This window comes from Protopterus annectens, chromosome 3.part1 (genome assembly GCF_019279795.1).
Source record: "Protopterus annectens isolate FY-2018-M chromosome 3.part1, PAN1.0, whole genome shotgun sequence".
Lineage (NCBI taxonomy): Eukaryota > Metazoa > Chordata > Ceratodontiformes > Protopteridae > Protopterus > Protopterus annectens.
This window is the reverse complement of record NC_056732.1, coordinates 1,142,293,574-1,142,300,131: the sequence shown is the minus strand read 5'-3', so window position 1 is coordinate 1,142,300,131 and position 6,558 is coordinate 1,142,293,574.

Below are 6,558 nucleotides of genomic sequence, written 5' to 3'. Positions count from 1 at the left end.
GGGTACATGCAGCTGGAGAATACTGCAAGACTCCATTGGATATTTCCAGGCAATGGAACCATGACTTGAGCAGTCCAAACACGCATTCTATTATGATTTTGGTCTGTGCGTGTGGCTCATTATGGAGTTCTTGTTTGGGTGTGTGTGCATTTCTGATGGGTGTCATCAGCCACAGCTCCAGTGCGTAACCAGCATCCCCCACTAGCTGGCCATATAGGATGTCCCCATTGACAAATCACTGGTACAGCTGCATCATATGCCAGATGTGAGAGTTGTGATAGCTTCCGGGGCTGTTAGCGCACACATTCATTATAATGTCCTGGGCATCACACATAATCTGACAATTGATGGAGGGGAAGCTCTTGTGGTTTATGTAGACCCTACCCCACACACTGGATCTTGCTTTGATGTGTATGTGCATGCAGTCTATAACACCCACTACCTCAGGGTATTCTGCTATTTGGAGGAAGAGATGCATATTGCTGGTCAACGCCTCATGAGTGTTATGGAAATATATGTGCTCACCGCTACATGCTGACATGACATCCAAGAACTGGTGGAGTAACCTGGATGCTGATGCCTGTGAGATTCCCATGATATCCCCAGGTGGCCTTTGGAAGGTACTTGTGGCTAGTATTCTTAAGCCTACACATACCTTGATATCCACTGGGATGGGTGCCCCTCTGTTGGTTCTGTGTGTGGGGAGTGACTGGCACAGCTCAACAATTTGCTGTAGGAGGTCCCTGTCCACCCTATAGCACTCGACTGTCTCCAACTCATGTAGCACCTGGTAGGTTACCCTGGGTCTATACACTTTTCTCCTTTTCCTCAATGTGGGTTGGTCATTGGCATTGTCATCCTCACCACCCTCATCCTCTTCCACATGTTGATTTATGAGAGCGAAAGCAGCCCCTATCATTTTGTTGCTTTTGTTAGGTAAAATGTTCCCATTTGTGTACACCAGTGGTGTAGAGTTTGTGGGAAAAAACAGAGGGGAAAGGTGTTTGCATAGTTTATACTAGTATGCTGGGCTGGGCTGCTGCCTGTGTAATTGGCTGGTTGTGATACATTTCACCTGCCAGCTACGCTAGTTCTCCTTGATTACCTTCCTACTGCTGTTTTCCCTTCCCATTGCCTTCCTGTTTTAGCCCCTAGGTGTGCCGTAGAAACCCAGTGCTCAGATGTGAACAGAGCTGCTATTTCCTGTTTTTTTTTTTTTTGTTTAAAACCTGGAGTGTGGTGCACACACCCATTTCGGCAATGTAAAGATTGCTAGGCAGCTTCAGACAAAACCCCTACCTTAGCTGTGGTTAGCTAAGGACAAACACAGGCCACAGAGCTCCAATAAGCTTACGGCATGCATGACACACTCCCTTATGAAGTCATCTAGCTCATAGGCTTACACCATAGTCTTACTGCACCTACATGGTTGGGTGCAAGCTAGCACTTTGGGAAAATCTGTGATTCAGTATCATTGCCCTCATTTGCATATGCATGGTTACAAATCCAACACCCAGCCTTCCCCTTTAGCAACCACTATTCCATTTTCTTGTGTTATGCATGCCATTGATTATTATGGCAAAATTATGATTTTGTTTTAAAAGCTTATTTCCAGCTTTTTTTTAATTTTTGGGCCAATCTCGTTTGCGTACTGTTGCCCTGCGCTTAAACGGCTGAAATCGGCCAACAAAAAAATAAGTTAATTTTTATAATTTTGAAATTATTTGTCATGCCTATGGCCATATATTTGGCCTTTGGCATGCCTTACCCTTCTAATACATGCATTTGTATGAGCTGTCATGCCTCGTTTTGTAGTTTGCAGAAATGTATTCAGCTACTGGCTGAATACATTTCTGCAGTCTACACTATTCCTGCATGGATGTCTGCCTGCTTCTTGGATCACTAATTTACCTCATTTGCATGGTTTTCACCAGCAAATGAGGTAATTAGCATACAGGGGCTGCCTCCATGCAGGAGTAGTGCAGGAGTGCTCGTGCACGTCCCAGGAGCTTATTCCTGGATTGCATGGCAGCCATATTGCCTGCAGCAGTTCTTGCACTATTTCTGCACACCGTGCAGAGCTTGCTGAATTCTGGGGATTATTTTCCAGATAAACATTGCCTACAAAATATTTATCTCTATATACACAAAAAACATATTTTGCAAATATAATTAATAATGATCAAACAAGCTTTATTTTTAAAACACAAACTTGGAATAATATTAAAAGATTAATAACTCTAATAAATACAGACAGCAGTAACAAACAAGAAACAGCCTTCAAAAGCCCTGACATAGAGAACAATTTTGATTCAGTTAAACAGGATTGCTTAATCAGTACTCTAAACATATATGGTCTTTATGATGCTTTTTTCTCACTAATCAGGAGTATTTATCTTGAAATACAGCTTATATAAATCTGGTTAATTATATATCTAGTGTACTTGAACATTATCTCCCTTGTTCTTTGCTCTGTTGGAAATTTTAACATTGGCAAATGGACAAAATTTAAATATAACATGAATAAAAGTAGTTGAAAATTATGAATCAAAAATCTTGCTGCTCAAGGATAATGTCACATTGACTATTACTGATATTAATTCATATTTAAAAGAAACTGGCAATATACTAAAATGTTTTGAGGCAATTTCCAGTCCTTCCCCCGGATTTACTAATCTTCCATGCAGGACTGTCTAGTCATGCATGGAAGTGGCCACTTAGGAGCAGGATGGCAGTGTGCCATGCATAGTAATGAAGGCACGCTGCCTGAGCCCCCAGGCTTACATGGAATGTATACGAGTGCAGGGGGCATGTCTGAGAGCAGAGCCCTCAGAATAAACATGCCCCTGCAATGTTGAACAGCAGAAAGTGGAAATAAATGAGCAATGCCACTCATAGGTGTCCACATATCCCCACCAACAGTCCTCTATGTGTACAACTGCAACAGGACATAAAAATCAAAAGAAGAAACCCCATATTGGTGTCTAAAGCGCCGAGTACAGCTAACTGTAGGTACACGGGTGTGCCCATTGCTTAGCCATGGTGAAAGCAGCCAAAAAGGCTGAAGAGGATAACAAGAATGATAAATGCAAATGAAGCATGTCAGTAATAGTGTAGTGGGCAGAGCGTTCACCTAAAGAACAGGCATTTCCAGTTCGAGTCCCAGTGCAGCACAGTCTATTTTACACGGCAAAGCATGGTATAAGCAGTATTTGTAATGCAAAACCCATTAAATGCACATTTTTATGAACAGGTGAATTGCAGGAAATGCACAAGTGAAGATTCAGTATCATAATGAATAATGCAGCAGTAAGCAGGCATAAGCACAGATATGCAGTAATAAGCATATATAAGCACTAGTAAGCATGTGCAAGTGCGTTTGCATGGGGTTAAGCACTGCCAACACAGATTAAGCAAAGGAGAAGCTAAGAGGGTGTAAGACACTGTGACCAGAAGATAGCAAGCAGTGCTTTCCTCTGCGCAAACCCACTTACAACTGCTTTATATATATATATCTATATATATATATATATATATATATATATATATATATATATATATATATATATATATGTATGTATATATATATATATAGTGGTGTGTTTAGACCTAACCTGCACCCAGAGTAAGGATGATTGCTGCAGTGGAGGTGAGGGGGGAACTATGAGTATGAAATTATGGGCCTAGGGGTGCAGGTATTGGCTGGAGCAGTTCTATTCAGACCTCCCCAGGGATGTCAGCAATAGTGTGCATTGGGCAGAGCTGCCACCTAACAAGCAGCCACTCCAGGTACACTTCCCACTGCAGCACAGTCTATTTTACATGGCAAAGTATGGTATAACCAGATGTGTTGTTGCAAATCCCACTAAATAAAACCAAAGAACACATGGTCGCAACATCCCACTGTAGGCATGTAAGCCAAACGAATTGGCATCACAAGGTATTATTGTTGTCCTCACCACCACCCAGGGATGTGAGTGTCCAAACCTAAAAAATGTAGTGTATATACACAGCTGTTACTGTAGAAGAAATGGCCACTGTGGACCTTCCCGTCAGCCCTCCTGTACATCCCTGGACATTTCCTCTACTGTCTGCCCCTCTGTGTGCCCCATTAATACCACTTACCTATCGACCCCTGTTTCATTACTATTAATGTTCACAGTCACAAGTAGGTGACACCCTCTTCCCCAACTATATTGGCAGAATCTGGAACCCCCCACCCACGTGTATTACCTCAGCTGCCCCACACAACACATGTAAATAACACATGAAGGAACACCTCAAACACACTTGGATCAGCACAAGCTCACCACCTGGTGAATTCCTCCCCCAACTAACACTCTATAACCCTACACCAACTAGTGAAACCGACACCTCCTGTCCTGCCTCACATACAAATCCTAACATCCTGCATACCTTCCCTATTGCTACCCAACCAATCATTCCAATGGTGTACTATACAGTTACAATGCCCCCCCCTCTACCTACCTACCCCCTTCACTATTCTCTTCTACTCTACCACACAGGTATGGAATAACTAAACTTAACCCGAATACCTGAGTATAACCTATCCAGAACTGTTAAACTGGAATCTCACTTCACCTTAAACTGACCTTTGTCAGCAGTCATGCCTGACATGTACACCTGACCTAAGCATGTATAATACTGACATGTTAATGTGAACTAAGCATGAAGAATGTGGGACGTAGCTATGTTAAGTCTGTTACTCTCTATGAATGTGTACACCTCAGTAGTATGTGTAATGTGTAGCTGGGGTTTACTGTGAAGCTCCACTCCCCAGGCCACCGCTGACAATGGAGAAGCATAGAGTTGGCTTGTCACGGACAACAAATGTGAACTAAATACATGAAGTAGCGTGGGGGGTATGCAGCAGCAATCGGGGTTACACCTATTTGGGCGGCAGTAAGCAATGCCCACACTGGTTAAGTAATGTGTATGCCAACTCAGTGCAAGACACCATAACCAGAAGTCAGCAAGGCTGAGCCTCATGCACACCAGCGCATACCCACCTACACTGCCTCTACAGTGACTTAGGCAGTCTGTAGCCAACAGCTCTCATTGTGCCCATTAACAAATTAATCTGTACTCCCAGGTTCCAACCCCCGCCCCCCCCCCACCGTGCACACTATAGTTTAAGTGAGTTACCATTAAGGCATGGAAGATACACATTCATCTGCTGTTATCACAAATATATCATTCAGCACAGTCATTCAACAGTATGGGAAACGTATGTAAGTATGTAGATTCATACCAGCAAACATGTGCACATCGCTCAATCACAGTATTCCGAGCAGTCTATGTGCATCAATGAACAGTGTCTGTCCAAACATACTGTGAGAACAATAGTCTTGCATAATACTGAAGAGAAGAATGAAAAACAGTGCACGCCGTGGGCGCATGTGGGCGTGCTTCATGCACAGAATGTCACACCTGGAGCGTTGGTTCTGTGGAACTAGGAGATGAGGCTGGCCCAGTGTGTGAGCAAACTGCTGCTTTTCAAAACCCTGGCAGGATGCTACCAGTGGGAGAAACAGTGTAGACCAGCAAAGTCTACTCATGACACAACAACAGGTCTGTCCCTGACAGGACAAACCAAACTTTTTGGGTCACATTGATGTTTCCTCCAGTATCGGAGGATCAAGGGAAGGCTCAAACATATGTGGACTAAATGGATAAAGAGCTTGCAGATTCTTGGGTCGAGACAGTGTAATGGACGAGTACCGACACGTGCAGAGAGGGAAATGTGTGGAGGTGTGGCATGGCTGGGCTAGCAACTGGGGAATGGATGGATGCTACATATGTGTAGCTCGGGGGCCGGAGGAAGGAAACATGAGTATTACAATATGGTAGAAATATGCAAATGAAGCAGAATAGCAATAATTTAGTGGGTAGAGCATCTAACCAATGAGCAGGCATTTCCAGTTCAGGTCTCACTGTAGCACAGTCTATTTTACATGGCAAAGCACGTTATAACCAATATTTATGTTGCAAGACCCACTAAATAGCTGATATATATGAACTGGAGTACTGCAAGAAATGCACATGTGACGTATCAGTGTTAGACGGAATAAGGCACTAGTGGTAAGCAGGTGTAAGCACAAATAGGCAATAGTAGACATGTGTATGCACCAGTAAGCAGGTGTAAGGCCTTACGACTGCTTTAGAATGCCTTAATCACTCTGTATCCAATGGGCCTTTATCAGCATGGCAAAAAAATAAACAGCTATGCAGGTCACAAACCCAGGACCCTATACACCATAGTCCCAGTAGCTATCCACCAAGCCATAACAGATGTACAGAAGAATGGGGTAGTAGTAAACATGTCTTCACCATAGTATAACCAAACTGAACCTTTGAAAGGCATCAGTATACAGTCATATGTGCCATAACTGACTACTGAACGTACATATGTGAACTGGAGTACAGCAGTAAGTCCAGATGTGAGGTGTTAATGTAATAAAGTGTAGAAGTTCCCAGGACCCCATACAGTGTCCATACACATGTGTCGAGGATAAATGACACATATATAACAAGTGG